The sequence below is a fragment of the Schistocerca piceifrons genome, chromosome X (assembly GCF_021461385.2).
Source record: "Schistocerca piceifrons isolate TAMUIC-IGC-003096 chromosome X, iqSchPice1.1, whole genome shotgun sequence".
Classification (NCBI taxonomy): domain Eukaryota; kingdom Metazoa; phylum Arthropoda; class Insecta; order Orthoptera; family Acrididae; genus Schistocerca; species Schistocerca piceifrons.
The window spans coordinates 877,368,543-877,393,831 of NC_060149.1; the positions used below are offsets into that span (position 1 = coordinate 877,368,543).

General features: G+C 37.6%; 1 protein-coding gene across 1 annotated transcript in view; it reads right to left on the reverse strand.

Moving 5' to 3' along the window:
* The window catches only part of LOC124722752 (annexin A5-like), a 280,617-nt gene that overhangs the window by 131,992 nt on the left and 123,336 nt on the right, over positions 1-25,289 (reverse strand). The window lies entirely within an intron of this gene.

Consider the following 25,289-nt stretch of genomic DNA (forward strand, 5'->3'; position numbering starts at 1 on the left):
CTTGGGACTTTTGCCTTTCGCGGGGAAGTGCTCTACCAACTGAGCTACCCAAGCATGACTGATGCCCTGTCCTCACAGCTTTACTTCTGCCAGTACCTCGTCTCCTAGATTCCAAACTTTACAGAAGCTCTCCTGTGAACCTTGCAGAACTACCACTCCTGAAAGAAAGGATATTGCTGAGACATGGCTTAGCCACAGCCTAGGGGATGTTTCCAGAATGAGATTTTCACTTTGTAGTAGAGTGTGCGCTGATATGAAACTTCCTGGCAGATTAAAACTGTATGCCCAGCTGAGACTCGAACTCGGGACCTTTGCCTTCCGTGCGCAAGTGCTCTACCACTTGCCCGTGAAAGGCAAAGGTCCCGAGTTTGAGTCTCAGCCTGGCACACAGTTTTAATCTGCCAGGAAGTTTCATATCAGTGCACATTCTGCTGCAGAGTGAACATCTCATTCTCATGTTTATTGCTTCTTTCACCTGTATTTTTACTATTCAAATTTTCTGTTACCACTTCACTGTACTATGGAGATTCACACTGTTGTTTTCATTGTTTAAGTTCATCATTTTTTAGCTTTAACCCACTAATTCCATCAAACAGAAATGGTGTAATATCATCTTTAGTGTCTTTGCTGTTTACATTTATGTGTGTTTCATCTTTACAGCAATTGAAACAGTACCAAGTCTTTTGTTTTGAACTTATGTTTGCACACTTATAGTGGTAAACTGTTTCACATTTTAGACACATTATTCCTATGGCAATTGTGGAATACCATAGTGACCTTGCCTCTCTCTCACATCCCAGACAGTAAGAGAAGAGTTACAGCAGTGTATGACAACAGAAATATCAGACCAATTACACAGTAGATAATAACATTGAATGTTGACCTGATATGTCATGGAGTAACAGAGAATGTTGAAGAAGATGTATATCAGTCTTTATCATCAATCTTCACCACCAGCTCAACACACAAGGTAAAATGGCTCAGCCAACTTGAACTTATGCTGTAACAATCAAATGACAACCCAGCATCTGACCAATGCAGGTACAACCAACTCTCACACCAAGTAAAATGTCCCACAGAAAAACAAATATTTGGAGGACTGAGGACGGTATACCAGTGTGCTTCCTTTGCAATGAAAGAAGGCAAATTTTTGATGACTACTACACTGACAGACATCAACCATCACAACAGTTTTATTCATCCCAATCATCTGCAGATGACTATAGTCGAGCTGTGGGATGAAGCTCATTGTTGTACCCTGGATGAGGTTGCTTCCAAACGCACCATAGTCATTCCCTACAGAGGTACTAGCCAATTGCCTAGCCACCAACTTTGGAAAACTAAGTGAAGTGACTATCTATGGAGGTGAGGCTGCAACAGATGCAAATTCTCCACAGACAACAGACAACAAGATGTCAGGAAATCTGACTGATGTGTTGATCGATGGCCAACTTGTCTGGGTGCTAGTCGACTCAAGGGCTTCCTTTACTGTGATTTGAATGTTTATCATCAGCAGCTAAAGAAGACTGTGTTCTGTGATACAAAAGCGATTGTGCTGAAAGCCACAAATGGATAATATGTCTGGTCATCAGGAATGTGTAGTGCAAGAATAACTATCAGTGACAGAACAAGATCTTTGAATTTGTCATTTTAGCCAAATCTAGTCATAATGTTATACTTGGGTCATAAGCCATCATAGACTGTGGAAGGTCAGAGCTCCAGACTCACAAAGCCATTCCAACAAGCACGCAGAACAAAGACTGCTTTGGATGGTTGTCTGCAGTTGAAAACATTGTTTTTCCACAGTCATGAATGAGATGAGCTCCAGTCATGAAGTGTGAAGCTCAGTTAAACTGTGAAGCTTTTGTCAGTTGCAGAAATCTACATACCAGTAATGATCATAAGAATTGTAGGTCGTCGTGGAGAACTTTGGATCACTAACTGTCACGAGCAGCCACAACTCAATTCTAGAGGTATGTGTGAAGGGGTAGCCAAACCAGTCCAGGAAGGGTAGCTTGCAAGGGAACACTCCCAAATGTCAATAAAAGACCTTGATGAAACTTGGCAGATGTGTAGAGGGGGCAAAATAGTACAATACCTATCCTTTTGTTTGTGCCCAGTTTCACTTGTAAGGGGTAAAACACCCGCTGAAAGGTAATTTGGAATTTTAGGTTTAGAATCTTTGGAATGATTTTTCATATAAAATTTGGTATGTAATTAACATTCTTGAAAAATGTATAATCTACTTTTGTAATAATTTGAAATTTTGCAAAATACCGCACCACAATTAATTAATTTTGGAATGTGAAAACTTTTGTTACAATATAAATTAAAAATGCTTTCAGATCATATACTTCCCTGTGTAATAAAGCTGATTTCTGAAATACCGTTTTTGGAAAATAAGCTCTACACAATGTGCTGCCAGAGTATTTTCAACTTACCTAATTAAAACATCTAAACATACATTACTATTCTAATTATTTATTTTACTTACATTTGTTTTATGTTGTAAACTGTTATTTTACATTTACTTTTTTATTTGTTAATTGAAAATAATAAATAACACATTTTTATGATAGAAAATAATTACAATAATTAACATAAAAGTTTTCTGAATATTGTACTGCATCATAATGTAAAAACTGTACTGGATAAGCCAATATTTCAGCTGTGGTTAAAGTGGCCTTCTTCATCTGTACACCCAAAAGAAAGCCTCTGTAACTGTGCCTAAAAGTTGGTTTCTCCAGTATATTTTTTACATTATGATGTGGTGCGATACTCAGAAAACTTTAATGTCAACTGACTCTGGCTATTGAAGCCTAAGCAGTTAAGTTATATTGATGATAATCTATAACAAAATGCTTAAAGTATAACACTTTTTAAATCTTGCTCATAAAATGAATGAAATTTCTTCACATAATATACACAACAGAGAAGACAATATAAAACAAAATTCAGTAGGATTTCAAATTGTCATGGGTGGACCTCTAAACATCCTGATTTTTATCAGGAATATTTCAGTGCATTAGTAAGTCTTGGAAAAGAGAAATGATGATGTACTAGTGAATGCAGCTTGAGTGTATTGTTTCACAATTTGAGACTGATATCATAATCATTCAACAGAAATAAATCTGCAAATCTTCTCGCAAAGTTCTTCCAACACCAAAAGCTGTATATGTTCCACAGCTGTACCTGTACCATTGAGCCATTTGGGATCAACAGATGTTTCTTGCCCTCAGATATGACACTCAAAATGGTTTTTTCACACTGATCGCCTGCCTTCTCATAGTTTTAAAAGAAACTAATTATGAGTTTGGACACATGTGCAGCCATGGGATGTATACAGCTTTTGATGTTGGAGGAACTTTGTGAGAAGACTTTCAGATCTAGTTCTGGTGAATGATTGTGATGACTGGTGAGAGAGACTTTGATGCTTGTGGAGTATGATGTCACAGTTATATGCAAAAGCAGATGTGGATACAAGGATGCTGACTGCTTTTTAAAAAATCCTTTGGTGCCACACATCAGCACAGATGAAAACTCAGTCATCGCTGCATTAAATGGCATTGTTGCTGAACAGAAGGAAGAATCAGCATTGCTGAAAACCATAGAAGCCATAAAGAAAGAGAAACCAACCAAAGGAGAATTCCAGTTAGTAAATGGATTACTGTACATGAGGATCTATGGTCCACTGGGACAGAAATGTTAGCTTGTCATCCCAGTTATCTACCGTCTTGTAGTATTTTCATTGCACTGTAACATCTGATCACCTTGGATTTGCTGCCTGCAGCAGAACCATTCAACTCATTCATTCATTCATTCATTCTTTATTGATCCACAGCATCATTTTGTGTACAGAGAGTACTACATGATATGGACAAGTCATTATAGTAGTTAAACATTTAAAAATACATGACACCAAATTAAATACATCTAGACTTACGCTGCGTGGTCCAAGTCACCTTGTTATGGTTTACGCGGCTCCCCTCATCGGAGGTTCGAGTCCTCCCCTTGGTCTGGGTGTGTGTGCTGTCCTTAGTGTAAGTTAGTTTAAGTTAGATTAAATAGTGTGTAAGTCTAGGGACCAATGACCTCAGCAGTTTGGTCCCATAGAAGCTTACTATAAATTTCCAAAATTTCCTAGACTTACTCAATTGTATGATAGTTATAGATTACAAGATATAGTATTTCCATACTCATTAGTTGTTCAAAATTATGGTCATCTAGGCTTAATTAAAATTAAAATTTGAGGATACATTTAAAATCAAATTAAGTACATTATATAATTTATACAATACTTATGATTTACTAGCTAACTATAATGAGTACACACAAGTAGATTAATTTTTAAGTCTGTTAGGCCTTATTGAAATTTACATTTAGAAGATTTTTGTTTTGGACCTTAAATATTTTATTGGATTCAGAACTGTGGCCCCAGAATATGAGGTCATATGTCAGGACTGAGTGAAAAAGGGCATGATACAATGATATTATGATTTTTATACTCATGACTTCCTTGACTGACAGAAGCATAAAACATACTTTACTTAGCTTGGTAGCTAAGCTGTCAGTGTGCCTTTTCCAGCTTAGAGTGTCACAGATAGATATTCCAAGGAATTTAGTTACATTTTCCAGTTCAGTACTATTTCGCCTATTTGTATAGTTGGGACATTGGGATTTCTGTTCTTGACTGTATGAAATGCTAGGCCTACAGTCTTTTTTGCATTAAGATGTAGCCTATTAGCTGTAAGCCATGAATCCAATAGAGCTGTACCTGGGTTGACTGCAGTCAGATATCAGAATATTGATGTCGCCGGCAAAAAGGAAGGTACTGCAAGTCGGTAGGTGAAGAGGAAGATCATTAATGAAAATAAGGAATAGGATCAGGCCTAAAACTGATCCTTGAGGGATACCATGTTTTATGGTTTGCATATCAGGACATAAAACTGTAGATTTTCCTGAAGGGGTGACCTCACATAACTGCACATAATGTTTTCTGTTTAGTAGGTAGCTTGCAAACCAGTCGTAGGCAGTGCCCCATACACCATAGTTACATAGATTTGTAATAGTATTCTGTGGTTTACAGAATCGAAGGCCTTTGTAAGATCAAGGAGCAACCCCACAGTGGGCTGTTTGTTATCTATGAGAGTGAGAGTTGTATGAAGAAATTTGTAAACAGCATCTACTGTTGATTTCCCCTCCTGGAATCCATACTGAGCTGGAGAAAGGATACTATACTTATTCAGAAATGATTTTAGTCTGTCAGCCACTACATACTCAAATATTTTACTAGACACAGAGAGGACTTCTATTGGCTGATAATTATTGGGATCTTGTTTAGAGTCATTTTTGTGTATCGGTATGATTTTTGCTATTGTAAGTAATTTAAGGAATATGCCTTCCAAAAATGAAGAATTAATGATATGTGACAGAGGCTTAATTATTATACTTGAACATGTGTGAACAAGGAAACAAGGGATTTAATCTTGTTCACCAGAAGGAACCCTTTTTTATTTTTTGGCCAATTGTATTTTCAATTTCTCCTTCTGTGGTTGGTGATAAGAATAGTGAAGCAGTAGGGTTGTATAAAAGAGGGGCCAGCAAAGAATTATTCTTCAAGTGACTAGTAAGGGTTTCAACAGAATTTGTGAAGGAGGAGTTCAATTGATGAGCCATTTCTTTTTCGCCAGTAATCAGTCTTCCATTTATTTCTAGGTTACTTCTATATGTAATGTTTTTAGTCCTACCTGTACTAGTGTTAAATATCTGCCACATAAATTTACTTTTGTTAGTTAAATTTTTGAGTAGTACATCAAAATGAAGTTTTTTGGCTGCCTTGACAACATTTCTAAATATCTTTTATAAGAAGTGAAGTATTTTTTAAAATGAACACTCCTGCCATAACGTTTTTTTGCTCAGGGAGAAAAGCTCCCTCTTTCTTTTGGAGGAGGTTATAATGTCTAAAGTGATCCACTTTCTGGAATAACCAGGAACAACTATTTTTCATTTTAAAGGAAAATGGTAATTGAAGTAATAGGAGAAAATGTTTAGGAAGGATTCATACTTATCATCTACCATTTGTGATTGGAAGTGTGTCTGCCAGTTTTCTTTACCCTTGTGGGATAGAAAATTTAGAATATTGTTTTTGAAAAGTTTCTGCTTTCTCTTACTACATTTTTGACTAAGGAATCCCTATGTGGTAACTTTGCAGTTATAATTATAGCATTGTGGTCTGAGAAATTTCTAAGTTACTCATATACCATATCATTTTTAAGCACAGAGTACCCTGTGTGTTGACCACTGATTGTGGAAAAGTTTTCCTGTTTTGACTTGTACCAGAAGTAATTTCATATTTCGGTATCACACACGGGATGACAACTGGAAAATTGGAAATTTGTGGTAAGTTCTATGGGACCAAACTGCTGAGGTCATCAGTCCCTAGGCTTACACACTACTTAATCTAACTTAAACTAACTTATGGTAAGGACAACACGCACATCCGTGCCCAAGGGAGGACTCGAACCTTCGACGGGGGGAGCCGCATGGCTACCCTGTGCGGTGGATGACAACTGTCTGCTTTTCACAGACACTTCATCAAGAAGACAAAATTGCATAGATGTTGTCCATGTCCTCCATATGGAGCCCTACTACATCCTAGATCAACAATGGGAAGTTCAAGGAATGATATCAATGCCTCCACTGGAGGGGCAATATTTGATGCTCATCATAGCAAAGAGGATGTAACAAAATGATGAGAACTTGAGGCTTCAACAATGCCACAAGCAGCAACTGTAGTCAGCTCCAATGAGAACTTCTGAAACAGTAGGTTACTGTTTCTCCAAGAGAGGGAGCAAGGCCACCAGCTGTGGTGCAACTACTCACCATATGCAGTTCACATGCAGCAAGATGTTTCCACTCAACATATGCATAAATGTAACCTGCAGATAGTGGAGGCTGTTAGTGACTTTTTTGGAATTAAAATTTGATAATAATTTCAGTTTGGGGGGAGCATATAAGAGAAACTGCTGAAATGTCTAAACAAATCTTTGTTGTCAAGGTGAATATAGTCAGATATATGTGATGTAAAACTAAAACAACATACTTGGTTTACTTTCATTCCATAGTGCCACATGGTATCATATGATGAGGTACTTTGTAAAGGTATGTTAAAATTTTCCAGGTTCAAAAACATGTAATACAAATTATATACGGAGTGAATTCAAGAATGACTTGCAGAAACCTGTTCCAAGGAATGTGTATACTGAACCACTGCTTCTCAATATATTTATTTTGTAATTAAACATTTCATAATTAATTCTATATATTTCAAACCAACAATTCAATTCAAAATATCGGTGCTAAGAATAATTGCACTTTCAGTGCAAAAATATAATCTGTGTAAGTAAGTCTCTTAAAATGTTTTTGCTTTGATGATGCTTGACTTGCAATAATGTATGAATTATTTTATGTACTTAAGTTCATGTATATTTAAATATTTGTGGTAAGATTTTTTATTGATGTATAAATGAGAAAATTATACGAGTTGCTACCTTTTCCTCATCCTTAAGGGTAGATAGAAGGAACATAGCTTAGCAGTTCTTCTGTAACTCTATATTATGTATTTTTACAATATTATGAGAAGGAAAGTTGCTATTCACCATGTAATGGAGATGTGAGAATAAAACTATAAGTGATCCTTTATGTATTGTCAATATATTCAACTTTAATTTTACAAGTATTGTACAAAGCCTCAAAAAAAACCAAAGACAAACAAAGATTAAACATAACATCTCCATGCATCCTAAAACTATGTTCTTATTCCCTGTAAGTGTACAAGAAGTACAGAATGCAATCAAGAAACTAAAAAATAAATTGTCTTGTGGCACTGATGGCCTTCCAGATAAAATACTTAAACACAGCATAAATATTGCTCGTCCTCTTGTAGAAATAATTAATGCCTCTTTAGCACTGGCACACTCCCTAAAGAACTAAAGCTGTCAATAATAAAACCATTATATAAAAATGGTGATCCTCATGACGTAAAAAACTTCAGACCCATATCCTTGATATCCTGCTTCTCAAAAGTTATTGAAAGAATAATGCATGAAATACTCTCCGCTTTCCTGAACACAAGTAGAATATTAGTCAGTGAGCAAAATGGCTTCAGAAAAAATAGGTCAACTGAAACAGCTGTATATAATTTCCTAAAACTTCTCCTCATCTCTATACATCATAACGAAGTAAACTGTGGGGTGTTTTTAGATTTATCAAAGGCATTTGATGTTATTGATCCTGAATTATTGCTTGAGAAACTATATTGCTATGGTTTACATGGTACTGTTCACAGCTGGTTTAAATCATACCTGTCAGACAGATACAAGAAAGTAGAAATAGTTCACGAAGGAACCTCTTACTTTTCAGAACATAAGAAAGTTAGTAATGGAGTGCCACAAGGTTCTGTGCTGGGACCCCTCTTGTTCTTGATTTTCATAAATGACATACCAAACTGTTTAACACTAGCTAATGCTGTATTGTATGCGGATGATACAAGTCTTTTTATTAAAGTTCAAAATGAGACTGACTTGCACCACAAAGTAGAAATAACAAAAGAAGAAGCAGGAAAATGGTTTAGAGATAACTGTTTATTTGTAAATGAGAAAAAAACAGTATGGATGAATTTCAGCCATGTATCGAATAAAGCAAAGCCCAATATAGTTTTGAAACTTGGTGAACAGAAGATTTCACAAACTTCAAACACAAAATTTTTAGGTATCTTGTTAGATGAGCATCTAAAGTGGGATAAACATATTGAAATGCTCAATAAAAAGCTAAGTAAATGCTGCTATATACTGAGAATGATGAAAAACTGCTGCAGTGACAAAACAGTAATATGTGCTTATTATGCTCTTATGCATAGTCTATTGTGGTATGGTGTCTTATTTTGGGGTAATTCAAGTCTGGCAAACTGGTTATTCATTATTCAAAAATGAGCATTAAGAATAATGAAAGGGGCTGCACCAAGAGAGCCCTGCAGGGAAATTTTCAAAGAATTTCAAATAATGTCACTTCCATCTTTATATATCTACAAAAGTCTCTGCTTTTTCAAATCACACCCCAATTTTCTTCTTTAAATAGTGAGTGCCATGACTACCCAACAAGACATAGGAATGATATCCACAGAGAAACACACAAAACAGCCCAATATCACAAAAGTGCAATGTTACTATGTTCTGAAAATCCATGTACTCTGTAACACTGTAAAAACATTCTCTTAATAACATTTTTTAAAGCTCATTTTTAAAAATGTAAAACTTTTATATCTTTTTGATGAGCAAGGGAAGAGCACTAAAAAGGATTTTGGGGTGATATATAAGAAATAGAACCTGCTATCAAGAAGCAAACTGTTGTTTTCAAAATAAACATTACTAGAAGTAAATAGAAAAAGATAAGATTGCTGTAAAAATTTATAACTTCTTTTTGCATGGAACTCTAAAGTTTGGGTAAGACTTTCATGGACTTTGATGGCTTTTTTTATAGCAGTATAATTCTTCTCATTTACTGTGAAATGACCTTCAAATATGTTTTATCATCCATTCAAAAATTATTATGCCACTCTTTAGAAGCAACCTTCAGTTCGTGTAACAAACTAGCATGTGAATACACTTGCCTCTTCATCAACCATTCTTTAACCATTCAAACAGAACAGAAAAATGGCCTGAAGTAAGGGATTGCACTATCTCTGCTACTTTTCACCTTCGTTATGGATGAGATAATGGCAGGATTGGAAGCACAAATAGGAAATGAAAATATGAGAGCAATGGCTTAATGGTGTGGGGAAATGAAGGAGAGGTAGAAGAAACACTATGTATATGGGAGGAAATAGTGGGAGAGTATGGATTGAAATTTAATAAAAAGAATTATGAAATGATGGTGACAATGAAGATTAAGATTAGAGTAGGAATGGAGATAAGTATTAGAGGGCAAATACTAAAGAAATTGAAAAATTTCAAGCATTTATGGAACACAGCAGAAGACAGCAGGAGAAATGATAAAGAGGTTAAGGAAAGGGGAAGACAAGCCAAAGCATTCCTGCAGAGTGTATGAAGTCTGATGTGGAGGAAGGCTGCAGTACCCAAAAGCAAGAAAATTATTGTTACACCATGCATAATATGTTCCAATACTGAAGATGATAGGGGGAAAAAGATCTTGGGACAAATGGACTGTTGGAGTGAAGGAAAAAACTGGCACAAAGTAGAGAAAGAAACATGGTGGGAGGACAGGAAATGATGCAGAGTGAAACAATTATACAATTTATGAACCTTTCTGCACATTTAGTGATGCAGTGAATGGAGTGAAAATAGTCATATTATGAATATAATGAAATGTTAAATATCATTTTGGAAAAGATATTGCATTGCTACTCAGGAAAGAAAATTACAAAAGGTGTTGCAGCACTACTGTAAATGGTATTTCTAGTTGCAGAATGACTTGGCTGACAGTTGTGAACATGATAAAGCTGATTTGTTTGTTGCTGAATTACTGGCAACCACTGTAAATGTGTGTTATGGGTTAACAATCCTGACACTAAAACAGGTTTAAATACCATCTCTTCATCTATTATTATTACTTCTCTCCAGAGATGATCTGCCTGATAAATATCTGTCTTTTGGTTATGAGTAACATGTCACTGGCAGATATAAGTACTCCATAGAGGAAAAAGTTAGATTGATTGTTTGGGATGCAGGGACTATTTTTAATGCAACTGACATTTTTGTCAACATACTGAAAGTGTTGTCAAACTAACAATGAACTTGAATCTATACAACACACTTCACTCGATGGAAAGTGCATGACATCATGGGAAAGGGTAAAGCAAGAGCAAGAAGGGAAGAATATATTACTCTCCAGCAGATAAAACTTATGACAGATGCTACTGCCTATTAGGGAAATGATACCAAGGAGTGGGGAAGGTCATAATATGCATTGAGTGTGTTTGCTTCAGTCCACATCAATCATTGTGAAGAGACCTCCACAGATGGTGTCAAATGCACAGACCCAACAAGTTGCAGATTTTGTCTCATGTAAAAGTAAATTCACATTTAAATAATTTTTGATAAACTTGAAATGGACAAATTTCAGTGTACAGTGAAGAGTTGATTGACTCAGTGTTTAAACAATAGGAGACAGAGTGTCGTATAAGACAATGCAGACAGTTTTAATAATGAATTATCATTTGACTGTGACCACATCATTAATGGTGCTCCATAGCATTTCTACTGGCTCTGCTCCCATTCATTCTGTATGTGAATGATCTTCCATATTGTACTTGTAATAATGATTGTACCAAACACACATAGTGAAGTGAACCAACAGAATGAATGATAAATGAAATTTTCACTAAAATATTGATTGGCTTCCTCTTTGTGAGAACAATTCCTGCAGTAAAACTTTCAGAGTAATTAACACACAGTCTATCAATAGCTTCTGTAATTCCCTACAAGAAGTAGACTGGGACCAGATTGAGCTCTTTGACAATGTTAATAACAAGTATAATGCTTTTCTAAATGAATTTATCTGCCTATTCAAAGCGGCGTTTCCTGAAAGGACTGTCAAATCCAAATGCGAGACCTACTCTAATAAAAACTGGCTAACGTCTTGCAAAAGGAAAAGGAATCTGTATGCCTCACTCACTCAGAAATTGATGTCTCTAATAACAAAATTAAAACCATATGGGGCATAATAAAAAGGGAAACAGGTAAAATCCCTGCTGCAGAAAAAACAATAGAAATTAAAACAAATGATACCATTCATGACAATGTTGAAATAATCACTGACATTTATAACAACCACTTTCTGGCATCAGCAGTGCAAACTGAATAAACATGTTCAGTTAATGAAGCCATGTTATCCCTCCAAAAAGCTATTAATAAAAAAACCAAGCAGATTAAAGTGTCTCCTGTCACAGTACATGAAATTGAGAATATAATTAGAGAGATGAAGAGCAAGAATTCTATTGGTATAGATGATATCTCTTCAAGATTACTGAAGGAGTGCTATAAGCTGATAAGCAAAATACTGTGCCACATATTCAATGAATCCATCCAGCATGGAATTGTTCCTGAGAGACTACAGTTTATTTTGTCAAACCTCTCTTTAAAAAACGCAATAAAACCAACATTACCAACTATTAGCCTATCTCCCTTTTAACAACCTTTTCTAAAATTCTTGAGAAATTGGTTCACAAAAGACTTATTGAACACCTCATGCATTATAAGGTATTAATCAGTAGCCAGTTTGGATTTCAACAGGGTGTATCAACAGAACAAGCTATTTTTTCCTTCACCCATCAAATCTTAGAGTCTTTTAATAATAAATTATCTCTTGTTGGTATCTTCTGTGAGCTTTCTAAGGCCTTTGATAGTGTTAATCATAAAATCCTCTTAGCAAAGGCTGAATATTATGGTATAAGTGGCTCAGTTGGCTCAGGGATTAAATCCTACCTAGTTGGAAGAAAGCAGAAAGTCATGTTAAACGACTCTGAGGGGTAGTCTGTGTCATTTAGCTGGGGCTCAATTGGCTGTGGTGTTCCTCAGGGCTCTGTACTTGGCCGCCTTCTCTTCCTCATTTTTATCAATTACCTTCCCTTGCATACTAGCTTTAAAACTTAGTTTACTCTTTTTGCTGATGACGCCTCTATCCTCATCAACAAAACTCCCAACCCCAATCTTGAGGAATCAGCAAATATTGTCTTTAGTGAAGTATGTAATTGGTTTGTAAATAATGGGTTATCACTAAATGTTAATAAGACCCAGTTTGTGCATTTCCAAGTAAGGAAAAAAGTTGAGGATAAATTACGTATTACATTGAATGGTAGTGAGTTACTACAAGTTGAGTCAACCAAGTTTCTGGGTGTACACATTGACAACAGTATAAAATGGTCTCAACATATTTTGCACCTCCACAAAAAACTCAGCTCAGAAACATTTGCTGTTCATATTATTTCCACTGTATGTGACCAAGACACCACAAAAACTGCTTATTTTAGTTATTTCCATGCATTATTGCTGTATGGCATAGTTTTCTGGGGTAATCAGCCACTATCCAAAAAATATTCATTGCCCAAAAGACAGTTATTAGGATAATGAGTGGAGTCCAGCCTAGACATTCTTGTAGGAACCTTTTCAGTAAATTAGGGATACTGACAACTGCATGCCAATATATCTACTCCCTGTTATGTTTCATTGGTAAAAATGTACAATTGTACAAAACCAATGATTCATACCATACCCAAATTACTAGGAGGGAGATGGACCTCCATTATGAATCAAAAAACCTCACTATTGTACAAAAAGGAGTCCATTACCTGAGCTGCAAGGTGTTCAATGCTCTCCCACCATCACTGAAATTACTTATCCATGAGCTTCCCAAATTTAAACAACAGCTTGAACAGTATTTATTAGATAATTCCTTCTATTCAGTAGAAGAATATTTCAGTAGAGTTACCTGTAATTGATTTTTTCATTTACTAATTCGATGTGCTATTGTGCATTACGATACTCACAATCACTGTTAACATTACTGCGTCTTTCATTTAGCTATTAAGATCTACTATATTTTGTAATGTAATTTTTTCTATACCTATTAATGTGTATTTTGTTTTATACCAGATATCCTCTTGCAAGAGGTACTTTTTAGTATTCCTTTTGTATTATTTGTAATAATTCTGACGCATCCTACATCCATGCAAATGCCTTACAATATTTGATTTATGGGATATAAATAAATAAATAAATAGTCTTGATTCAGGAAAAGCCACAGTTCATTTGATGCTGTGATTGACAGGATGTAACATTAATAACAGTGGAGCATGGCAGGAAGAGAATGTGTAAAACATAATGTTCAAAATTTCTGAGTTAGCATATTGAAAAGAACTTGACTTGGAAAACACATATCATAGATATTTTCAGGTGTTTTAAGTTTACAGTTGCTTTGTGTGTTTGCTGAATAATTTGGTGATCAAAATGTCAGACATTTGGAGTTTGTTGCAAGAAACATACTGTAAGGGTTAATACTTGAGTACATAGTTGAACGTCATGTAGGCAACTGATTAAAAAAAAAAAAAAAAAAAAAAAAACTAGAAATGGTGACAACAGCTTCACAACTCTTTCAGATCAAATGTCAATAGTTGTGAAATGAAAATTGCAGCACTCTTTAGGATCATGTGCACATTATTGCACAGTATTTTTACAGCATGGGAAATAACTGGTCATTGACATAAAATTGTATTTTTGAACTTCCTGTGGAATGTTGCAGTGTTACATTTCCAGCTTCCACTGCCAAGCACAATGTACGTCAGGCCTACCCAACAAGTGTGTTATGGCTTTTTACTGTATAGTATAGTCCTATGAAATCTATTATGAATGTCCATTCCAACAAACAGGTATAAACTTCATAAATTCATAATATGACTCATTTTACCTTTTAATGTGAGTTATAATAATTAGAATTTGGTCTCAGTAATTAGCATTCCAACATGGGTGGATAAAGACAGTGGGATTTTAATTGATAATTTTTTCTTTGGTGAAGCTCAAAGCAAAAAAAAAAAAAAAAAAAAAAAAAAAAAAAAAAAAAAAAAAAAAAAAAAAAAAAAAAAAAAAAAAAACTACTGTGAACCAAATAACAAATGCTTTCTCTGATCATGATGCCGAATTAGTTAGGATAAATAATATAGTGCCTTACAGTATTGATATTCCTCAGTGGAAATCAGTTAGGATAATAAATGAATCCATGACAAGTATTTTTAAGAATAGTTCATAAGAGATGACCTGGGACAAAGTTTATAATGAACCAAATGCTAACATAAAATGTAATCTACTCCATGATAAATTAATATCATTATTTGACAACAGCTTTCCACAAAAGCTAATCAGAAAGGACATTAAACAGCCATGTGAAAAACCATGGATCACTAGAGGGCTTAAAGTCTCTTGTGAAAGGAAAAGGGAAATGTATATTATTGCAAAAGAGTAGAGATCCTGCAGTAGTTGCACGCTAGAAAAAGTGCTCAAAATTATTAAGGAAGGTTATTAAAACTCAAGGAACATGCACATCATGTCAGAAATCAGTAATTCCGTCAACAGACTTAAGGCTATATGGAATGTAGGACAACCAGCCACAGAACAGGATTAATATCACTACTGAACTGAGTGGATGCGCTATAAATGATGAGTTGCAGATGGCAAACATATTTATTAATCATCTATCATCTATGGTAGAAAGTAGAGGGACAAACAGTTCAAGAGAAAAGTCACAGCAGTATCTTGGAAAAGCAACTCTCATAAAATTCAATGAGATGAATGTATCACCAACTTCTCCTTCTGAAATTAATGAAATTATACATTCTCTCAAAAACCAAAGCTCATTTGGTTTTGACTGTGTTTTAAATAGAATATTAAATGTCTGTTCCATAAGCCCTGTATTACAGATCTGATCCCATATAATAAGCCTTGTCATAACTCAAATATGTAATCCATCACAAACACAAGGCATCTTTCCATAGAGACTAAAATTTGCCATTGTCAAACCCCTCCATAAGAAAGGTGATAGGAGAGACATTAATAACTACTGGCCTGTTTCACTGCTGACATCATTTTCCAAAATTTTTGGGAAGGTGGTGTATTCCAGAATAGTATCTCACCTCAGCAACAGAAATATCCTCAGAAAAACACATTTTATGCTGAAAATGCCATTTACATTTTAACTCAGAAAATTTTACAAGCTTTAAATAATAACATAGTGACCTATCTAAGGCATTAGACTAGGTAACTCACAATATTCCTGTAGATAAATTGAGGTTTCATAGGATTGATGGTATAGCCAACCAGTGTCATATTTAACCAAAAGAATGCAGAAAGTTGTACTTCACATTTCAACCACTGTAGTAGGGCACATTATTCTGAGTGGGGAGAAATCATGTATGGGGTTTCAAAAGCTCTATCTTAAGTTCACTACTGTCCCTCATAAATGTGAACTATCTTCTGTCTAACATACAACAAACAGAATTAGTTCTTTTTTCAGATGGCACTAGTGTTGTAGTCAATCAGAGCATACATACAGAAACAGAAGGAATAGTAAACAATGTTCTCATAAGTATTGTTGACTGGTTTTCTGTGAATGCTCTCACAGTCAATTTTAAAAATACTCAACATATTCAGTTCTCCACATCTAGGGGTACTGCATCAATGATAAATGTGCCACATAGTGAGGAAATAATAGAGCAGAAACTTCAGAATTCTTATATGTTCATATAGATGAGAATTTTAACTGGAAAAAGCACATTTTGGAACTAAGTACAGCCTCATTTGCACTTAGGGTCATTGCAAATCTTGGGGAGAGAGAAATCAGAAAGTAGCCATGCTATGCATATTTTTAGTCAATAATGTCATATAGAATAATGTTCTGGGGTAACTAATCTTTAAGGAAGAAAGTCTCCATTGTTCAAAAATGTGCTGTATAAGAGTAATATGTGGTGCAAACTCATGATAATCTTGTAGACATCTGTTTAAAGAATTGGGCATTCTGAATACTGCATCACAGTAGATTTATTCAGTCACAAAGTTTGTTGAAAATAATCCACTGCACTTCAATGAGAACAATGATGTACATAATTACAATACCAGATGACATTCATTACTCCACACTAAGGTTGTCTGTCCATAGCACAAAAAGGGGTGCAAAATGCTGCAACAAAAATGTTTGGTAACCTGTCCAGGGATATAAAATGTCCGACAAATAGCAAAGTAAAATTTAAAAACCAACTAAAAATGTTTCTCATTGAGAACTACAATTCTGTTGAATAATTTCTATTACTGTAATGTGTAAAAGACAGTGGGTAGGAATTACTAACTTCAGCATGTAGTCACATTTAAAAATTAAGTTCTGATGTGTATGTAAAATGAATCATTCCACAGCATTACAATTAACATGCAAGTGATCCATGGAACATGAACATAACCAACTAATCAATTTTGAGACAGTCTGTACATGCCAGTACTTGCAATGGAGGGAGGGTACCTGTCAGTTATGTTTGCCTCTAATTCAAGCGATGGTAAAAATCTGAAATTATTGTTATTGTTGTGACTTGCCGATCTTTCAAAGTGCCGCCACACAGTTACGTGTGTCCTCTACATGTGGCGCTGTCTGCCAGCCATGCAGCAGCCGCGCCACCTAAGCAGCCAGCCAGCCAGCGGCCGCTAGACTTGGACTCAGTGCTGATTTGACTGTTACAGTGTACACACATCTTACTTTGTTTACTTGCTCTGTGACTTACATGTATTGTGTCATCCTAGAAATATATTTGTTCAACTTGACGTTATAACAATTGGCGACGAGGTAGTGAATTTTTCTTTTTCATCGTTGACCCACAGGTTTCCATGGCTACTTTAGAGCAACTATTGCAAGATCTCATTGAACAGCAAGCGCTTCTCACATCTGTGATTCGTGATTTCATCGCGGCATCCAATGCGGGGCATCTCTCGTTGTTGTCTCTACCTCCTTTTCCTCCTTACGACGAGATGGCAGAAGAATGGTCTGATTACGAAAAACGTCTTCGACAGTACTTCTTGGCATTTCATGTCGCGAATGACCAAACATGTAAGTCTCTGTTCCTTCGATGGATTTCACCTCAAATGTATCAGTTGTTGTCACAATTGGCTCCTTTGAAAGATCCTGCGTCTTTGTCCTTTGCTGAAATGTGCTCACTTCTGTCCGTCTATTTTCAAAAGCAAACGCATGTGGTAGCCTCTCGTGTTGCCTTTTATCATTCTCAAAAACAACCGAATCAATCCTATTGCACTTGGGCTGCTGAACTTCACGGCCTCAGTTGAAAATGTCAATTTTTTAGTAACGTTCACAAAGAATCCTACGCCAATTCCATGGTATGGGATGCTATTATCCGGTTGGTGCCCGACAAAGAAGTTAGGCACCGTGCCCTCCAATTGGCAAATCCAACTCTAGATGAAGTCCTATCCATCGCCCAGTCTTTTGAAATTTCTAGCACCGCTGGAGTGCAAATAGAGGCATGGGGTGATGTCGGGGACGTACAACCTCTGTGTGCTGTTGACGCAGCGTGTGGCATGTCTCCGCCAGCTGACGTGGCCGCAGTATGCTCCCAAGCGCAGCTTCGGCCTAACCCTAAACAAACCTCTAAGAAACTGCAGCAAAACCCATGGCAACTTCCTTCATGTCCACGGTGTTTTACGAAACATTCATGGGAGAATTGTCCCCAACATTGGGCCGTGAGTTAAAAATGCAAAAAGAAGGGTCATATGTCATCCATTTGTAAATCCAACCGCATACCTGACATTCATGAACGTGACGCTGATTCTGCTTCTGTGTTGTCTGTCAATGGTACTTCTTCCCTTTCAGGGAAGTTATTCCTCACTGTCCAAATCCTTGGTCAGGATGTTCGCATGCAGGTGGATACTGGTTCTGCTGCCACTATCATCAATTCTCAGACGTATCTTCAGTTGGGTTCTCCAGTCCTATCACCTGTCACTAGGAAATTACAGACGTACAATAAACAGAAGATTTCTATCTTGGGACAATTTAATGCTGAGGCATCTTACAAATCCGTCGTTCGCACTGTTCCCTTATTTGTGGTTGACCACAGTAACATGGAGAATCTTTTTGGTTTCTATGCCTGTTGCGTTTTTTGGGTTCTCCATAGATGACTGTCAATATTGTCTCTGATGCTATTCCTTATGCTCAATTGAATTCCTTGTCGACGACATTTTCATCCCTTTTTTCTCCTGGGTTAGGCCATGCAAGCGATTTTGAGGATCATATCACGCTCAAAACCACTGCTCGGCCTAAGTTTTTATGGGCTCAGCCCATTCCTGTGGCCCTTCGTGATCGGGTCAAACGGGAGCTGTTTCGTCTCACTGCTTCAGGGGTCTTGCTTCCTGTCACTTCCAGTGAGTGGTCCTCTCCTGTCATTGTCATTGCGAAGCCCAATGGTGATATTCGTCTCTGTGGCAATTTCAAAGCCACTGTAAATCCTCAATGCCTCATCGACACTTACCCTATGCCCCAACCTGAAGAATTGTTCACTAAACTTGCTGGAGGCCAGTATTTTTCTAAACTTGGCCTTTCAGAAGCTTATTATCAATTTCCTCTCGACGCTGCTTCCTGGCAGTTCCTGCTCCTTAACATGCCTATCGGCCTCTATCAATACCAATGATTAGCATTCAGGGATGCCAGCGTCCCTGCTCTCTTTCAGCGATTCTTGGAACAATTATTGCTCCCTGTCCCTGGGTGAATAAATTACATGGACGACATTGTTGTCACTGGCTCCACCACTGAAGAACATCTTCAGAATCTCTGCACACTTTTTCATGTCTTACAGACTGCTGGTCTTAAGTGTAACCTTCAGAAATCAAAATTTTTTCAGGCATCTATGATGTACTTGGGGTTTCAACTCTCTCGGGATGATATTCGTCCACTTCAGCAAACTGTCACTGCGATCGATGCCCTTCCTCGCCCTATGTCTGTTAAGAAACTGCAGGCCTTCTTGGGGAAAATAACATGCTATCACAGGTTTTTACCGTCTGCGGCGTCGGTGGCTCAGCCATTGCATCGCCTGTTGCATAAAAACGTGCCCTTTCACTGGTCCGCATCATGCGATGGGGCTTTCCAGAAATTGAAGACTGTGCTGAAACAGGCCCCGTTCCTGGCTACTCATCAACCTGTCCAACATCTTGTTCTTGTCACGGACGCCTCTCAATATGGGGTTGGTGCAGTCCTTGCGCACCGTTTTTCTGACGGTTCTGAACAACCCATTGCTTATGCCTCCAAAACGCTCACGGATGCCCAATGAAAATATTCTCAAATTGAAAAAGAAGCTTTGGCCATTATTTCTGCTCTTCATAAGTTTGGTGTTTTTCTCTATGGATCCAAATTTCATCCTGTTATGGACCACAAACCACTTGTTTCCTTGTTTCATCCATCAACGTCACTTCCCAACAATGCTGCACACCGCCTCCAGCATTGGGCTCTTTACTTGTCTCATTTCAATTACGAGATTCATTTCCGGCTGATGGCTCAACATGTGAATGCTGATGTACTGTCTCGCCTTCCCATGGGTCCTGATCTGGCATCTGATGAGGATGAACTTTTGTGTTTCCACCTAGATGTTGCCGAGCAGTGGGTTGTAGACGGGTTCCCCATCACCGGGAACCAGCTGGCAGCTGCTACGGGTTCTGATCCTACCCTCTCCTGGGTTTTACACTGTATTCAGAAGGGTTGGCCACATCGTCCATCAGCTAAGACTTCTGATCCGTTGTGGAACTACTATGCTTTGCATTACCGCTTCACAGCTAGGGATGGTGTTATCCTCCTTTCCACCGACAATGCTTCGCCGCATGTTGTGGTACCTGCGTCTTTGCGTGCTATGGTCTTGCGCCTCCTTCACCAAGGGCACTGGGGTGTCTCTCGCACAAAATCTCTGGAGTGCCATCATGTGTACTGGCCCGACATCGACTCTGAAATCGCACACATGGTCGCTGCCTGTGGCCCTTGTGCATCACAAGCAGCCACCCTGAAGTCATCTTTGTCACCGTGGCCTTTGCCTGAGAAGCCCTGGGAGTGTATTCATGCTGACTTCGTGGCACCTCTTTTAGGTACTTATTGGCTTCTCGTTATTGACACCTACTCTAACTTTCCTTTCATTGTCCGTTGCACATCGCCTACCACCGCGGCAACCACCAATGCGCTTGCTCGCATTTTCTCTTTGGAAGGCATTCCCTCTACTGTTGTTACTGATAATGGTCCACAATTTGCCTCTTCCAATTTTTGTGCCCGTCATGGCATCATGCATGTCACGGCCCCTCCGTTCCATCCACAGTCAAACGGTGAGGCTGAATGACTGGTCCGCACATTTAAGGCTCAGATGAGGAAACTCCTGACTTCTTCTACTGCTGCCCGCATCTCGTGGTCGTGCGGTAGCGTTCTCGCTTCCCACGCCCGGGTTCCCGGGTTCGATTCCCGGCGGGGTCAGGGATTTTCTCTGCCTCGTGATGGCTGGGTGTTGTGTGCTGTCCTTAGGTTAGTTAGGTTTAAGTAGTTCTAAGTTCTAGGGGACTTATGACCACAGCAGTTGAGTCCCATAGTGCTCAGAGCCATTTGAACCATTTTTTTTTTTCTTCTACTGCTGATGATGCGCTTCTCCAATTTCTGGCTTCTTACCGTTTCGCCCCCATGGGCGACCACAGCCTGGCTGAGTTCTTACATGGCTGACAGCCCCACACGCTACTTCATCTTCTGTGGCCTTCTACCTCACGGCCGTGGGTGCTTTCGCTTGGCTGGTTCACTGCTGGCGACCTTGTATGGGTACAGGGATATGGCAGGTGGCCAAAATGGAGTCCTGGCCGCATCTTACGACACCGTGGCTGACGCCTGTATGAAATCCAGATGGACACTGGTGCTGCAGTGCGTCATTCGGCCCAGCTTTGGCCTCGTGTGCTGGCAACGCCTGTTCTGAATGCCACTACACCACCTTCGGCTCTACCTGATACTCAGGATCTTGAAATCTCTCATTACTCACAACGCAGTCCTCTCACCATCATCTCAGTGCCAGCACAAGAAGTGACACCACCAGGAGACGTGCCCATGCAGGAACCAGATGACCATCATCTTTCGGAGCAGCTCTACTCGCCTCCTTCTCCTACGGACGCCGTCACATCGCCCATGTCTCCTGTTATAACAACCAGACTTGCCGCAATGGGCAGATTGGACCACGGGGCCCCAGCAGATTCGACCCCCACGTCTCCTGTCATCTCGACCTGTTATCATCGGGGACACTTCCGTCCGTACGGGAAGCCTCCTCCTCGAGACTTTTCGGCCAGTCAAACAACACGTATGGATGTTAGCAATCTACAGGCCACCTCCCTCAAGACCAGTCCAAAAAATTCAAAGGGGAGAAAAGTTTTGTGACTTGCCGATCTTTCAAAGTGCCACCGCGCAGTTACGCGCTTCCTCTACATGCAACACTGTCTGCCAGCCATGCAGCAGCCGTGCGATCTAAGCAGCCAGCCAGCCAGCGGCCGCTAGACTTGGACTCAGTGCTGATTTGAATGTTAAAGTGTATACACGTCATACTTTGTTTACTTGATCTGTGACTTACATGTATTGTGTCGTCCTAGAAATATATTTGTTCAACTCGACATTATAACAGTTATCTTACATTTTCCCCATAGTGAAAACAAAAGGAAGAATACACTGGTCACTTAGTATGTTTTGGAGTATACATAGCTTAAATAGGTAGTGGTCCAAAAATTGTGTGATTAAGAGACTTATTAGTCATAAAAAGTGGTTAATAAATGTTTTATACTTACAACAATGCTATTCTAGTTACAAGTAATGTGACTGAAAACTGTGATTCTCTTTGACATTTATGAGAATATACTGTAGGCCATAAAAACAGTGCAGAGTATTTGTTATATGATTATAATATGATCATTTAAAATTTATTTTCAGACATATGATTTTAAACTGGATCTCCTGCTCTTTGTGAGTGGTTGCTGTAACCATTTTTTGGCTTTCTTGAATCATGTTTATTTCTTTTTTTTTTGTCTCCTTCCTCTGTTTTTGGCCCATCTTGTATTCATCATAGCCACCTACGGGATGGCAGTAGCACTTGGCTGAGGAATCTCTTTATGAAAGTTTTCCTTCTGGTATTGGAAGTAAGAATTTTAGTAAAACCTAATCAACATTCTTCAAGCGTGAAAGGCTCACAAGACAATAAAAGGCAGACTAAAGCTCTTCTTCAGAACTAAGATGGGTCTGAAAGCTAAAAACCTCCTCCAAGGATAATATCTTCTGGAACACTAATATCGTCACTTAAGTTAAAAATCTTGAAATTAAAATGTACACTTGCTCCATTTGTACAGTCAAGCTCTAATCGGCACAGACAGTGCCATCTTGAGCAAATTCTGGAACGTTTTCATAAATTTCTTATGGCCCTTATTTTGCATTATCGTCTGTTCTTGAAGCAGGTAATGGAGCCACTCTCTAATGTTCATGTACTTCACTTGTCTGTCTGTACAATGTTTGGTGCAGTGCTGGTAATGACAAGAAGCTTTTTTCTTGTTCAGTTCCAGAACTAGTGTTGTTCTTTACTGGTAAATAAATGTGGTACTTAGAGAACTGCTTGGAATTTGTCACAACATGGACACACAGTAAAATGTATTTTCAAGGTCTCCTCTTCTGTAATTAATCATTCCATTATCAAATCATACCAATCACTGCATTCATTCAATGAGAGTGTTGCTAAATGTGTGTGGCTGAAGAGCAGTTTTTAATTGGATTATGTTATAGAATGCATGTCGAAAGTGCTTCCTCTCCAGTACAGTCATAGTCTCCAACATTGACATAGTGATATGTCAATGAGAGGGGAAATAATCTATTGCTGTGTCTAGAGCAGTGGTTCTGAAACTTTTAGAGCTTCAGGCACATTTAAAAGGCTTCAAATAATTGTGGACACACTATATACACATTTCTGAGGGATATTTTACAACAGTCAATAAAGGGAATAAATACTGTGATAAAATAACAGTTAAGTCATTTTATTTTGAATGTCACATCGAGAATACAGAAAGTACAACTTATATTAATGAAAAACATACATTATCACAATATGAACAAATAATTTTTGCATAAAAAATGTGAGAGATTCATGAAACTCGATTGTCACCCAAATGCGACGGCCAACGCAAAAGGCAAGAGAAACTATTAAGTAAAACATATTGAAATGAAATAATGCAATAAAACTAACAATTAATTCAAATTATAGAGAAAAGTAATAACGCATTGCAAATGAAATGTAACTCATGTCTACTCTTTCTAGTGTTTATGAGAAACATGAGGTTGATGAGTCCTCACAATTTCTTCAGTGTTTGAAGATGTATTTGAAAGACAAACTCTCATTTCCTTGTCAATATATTGAAGAGTTCCTCTGTTTTTACATTCAATTGTGGTGAGGGCAGAAAATCCTAATTCACATAAATATGACATTGAAAATTGAAGTAATATGTTCAAAACCTTTATAGATATTGACAAATATCCTTCTTTTATACAAATCCAAAAGGCTTCAAGAGAGAATTCCTTATGCTTAATCATCAGTCCATGATCAGTAGATATAGCTGCCAGTTCTTCTTCTTCTGTTAATGTTAAGCCAAAATCAACTGAAGTTTCCATGAATGGGTTTTGAATCCAATCATACTGTTCAGTGTTGAGGGATGGAAAATATGAACTCAGTTTCTCTTCTAAACTTATTAAATGATGTACTACTATTGGAAGTATTTCATTTATGCACTTGCTCCTTACCAATGGGAACATTTCCATGTTACCTTGAACAGCTTCTCTTTTCCGTATTTGTAGTTTTCTGTGAAATGCTTTAATTTTGTTGGTGGATCTGAGGATACTTTCTTCTTCCCCTTGCATGCCAGGGTTTAAAATATTGAACTGCTGAAATATATCAGCCAAATACTGCAATCTGGCAATCCAAAATTCGCACTGAGGTTGCAAAAATGTAAATGTTTCATTTTTTCTAAAAACACAAGAAGTTCTTGTCATAGCTCATGCACATGAGTAAGTACTTTTTCCCTTGTAACTCTTCAGGCTTTCCCGGCGAGATAATCGGGGTGTTTGTGTCGCTCTGGCACTTTCTCCCTTGATGACCACTTGACATCTGTGTGTGAAAGCAACCATCATAGTTCTGACTCCATATCAGTACAAAGTTTTTCGAATAAACAGGTTTTGACAGGTCTTGTTTTAATAAAATTTACCATCTGAACAACTTGTTCTAAGACTTCTCTCAATTTTTCTCCCAATGTTTTAACTATTAAGGGGTCCTTATGAAGAAAGCAATGAGTTATGATAACATCTTCATTTTGTTTTTGTATAAAAGAAATAAGGTCTTTAACAAAGCCTGCCATTGAAGGGGCACCATCTGTACAAATGCCTACACATGACATCCATGCTAACTACCACTTATTAAGATAATAATTTAAAATTTTGAAAACGTCCTAATCTTTAGTAGATACACTTAATTTTTTGCAAAAAAGAAACTGATTTACTATTTGATCTTGATTAATGAAATGGACAAATGCTAAGAGTTGAGATTGGTTGGTAACGTCTGCTGATTCATCAACTTCCAATGCAAAGTTTGCATACATTTTCCTCAATATCAGTAGACATTCTTACAATACACCTGTGAACTGTATCATTTGACA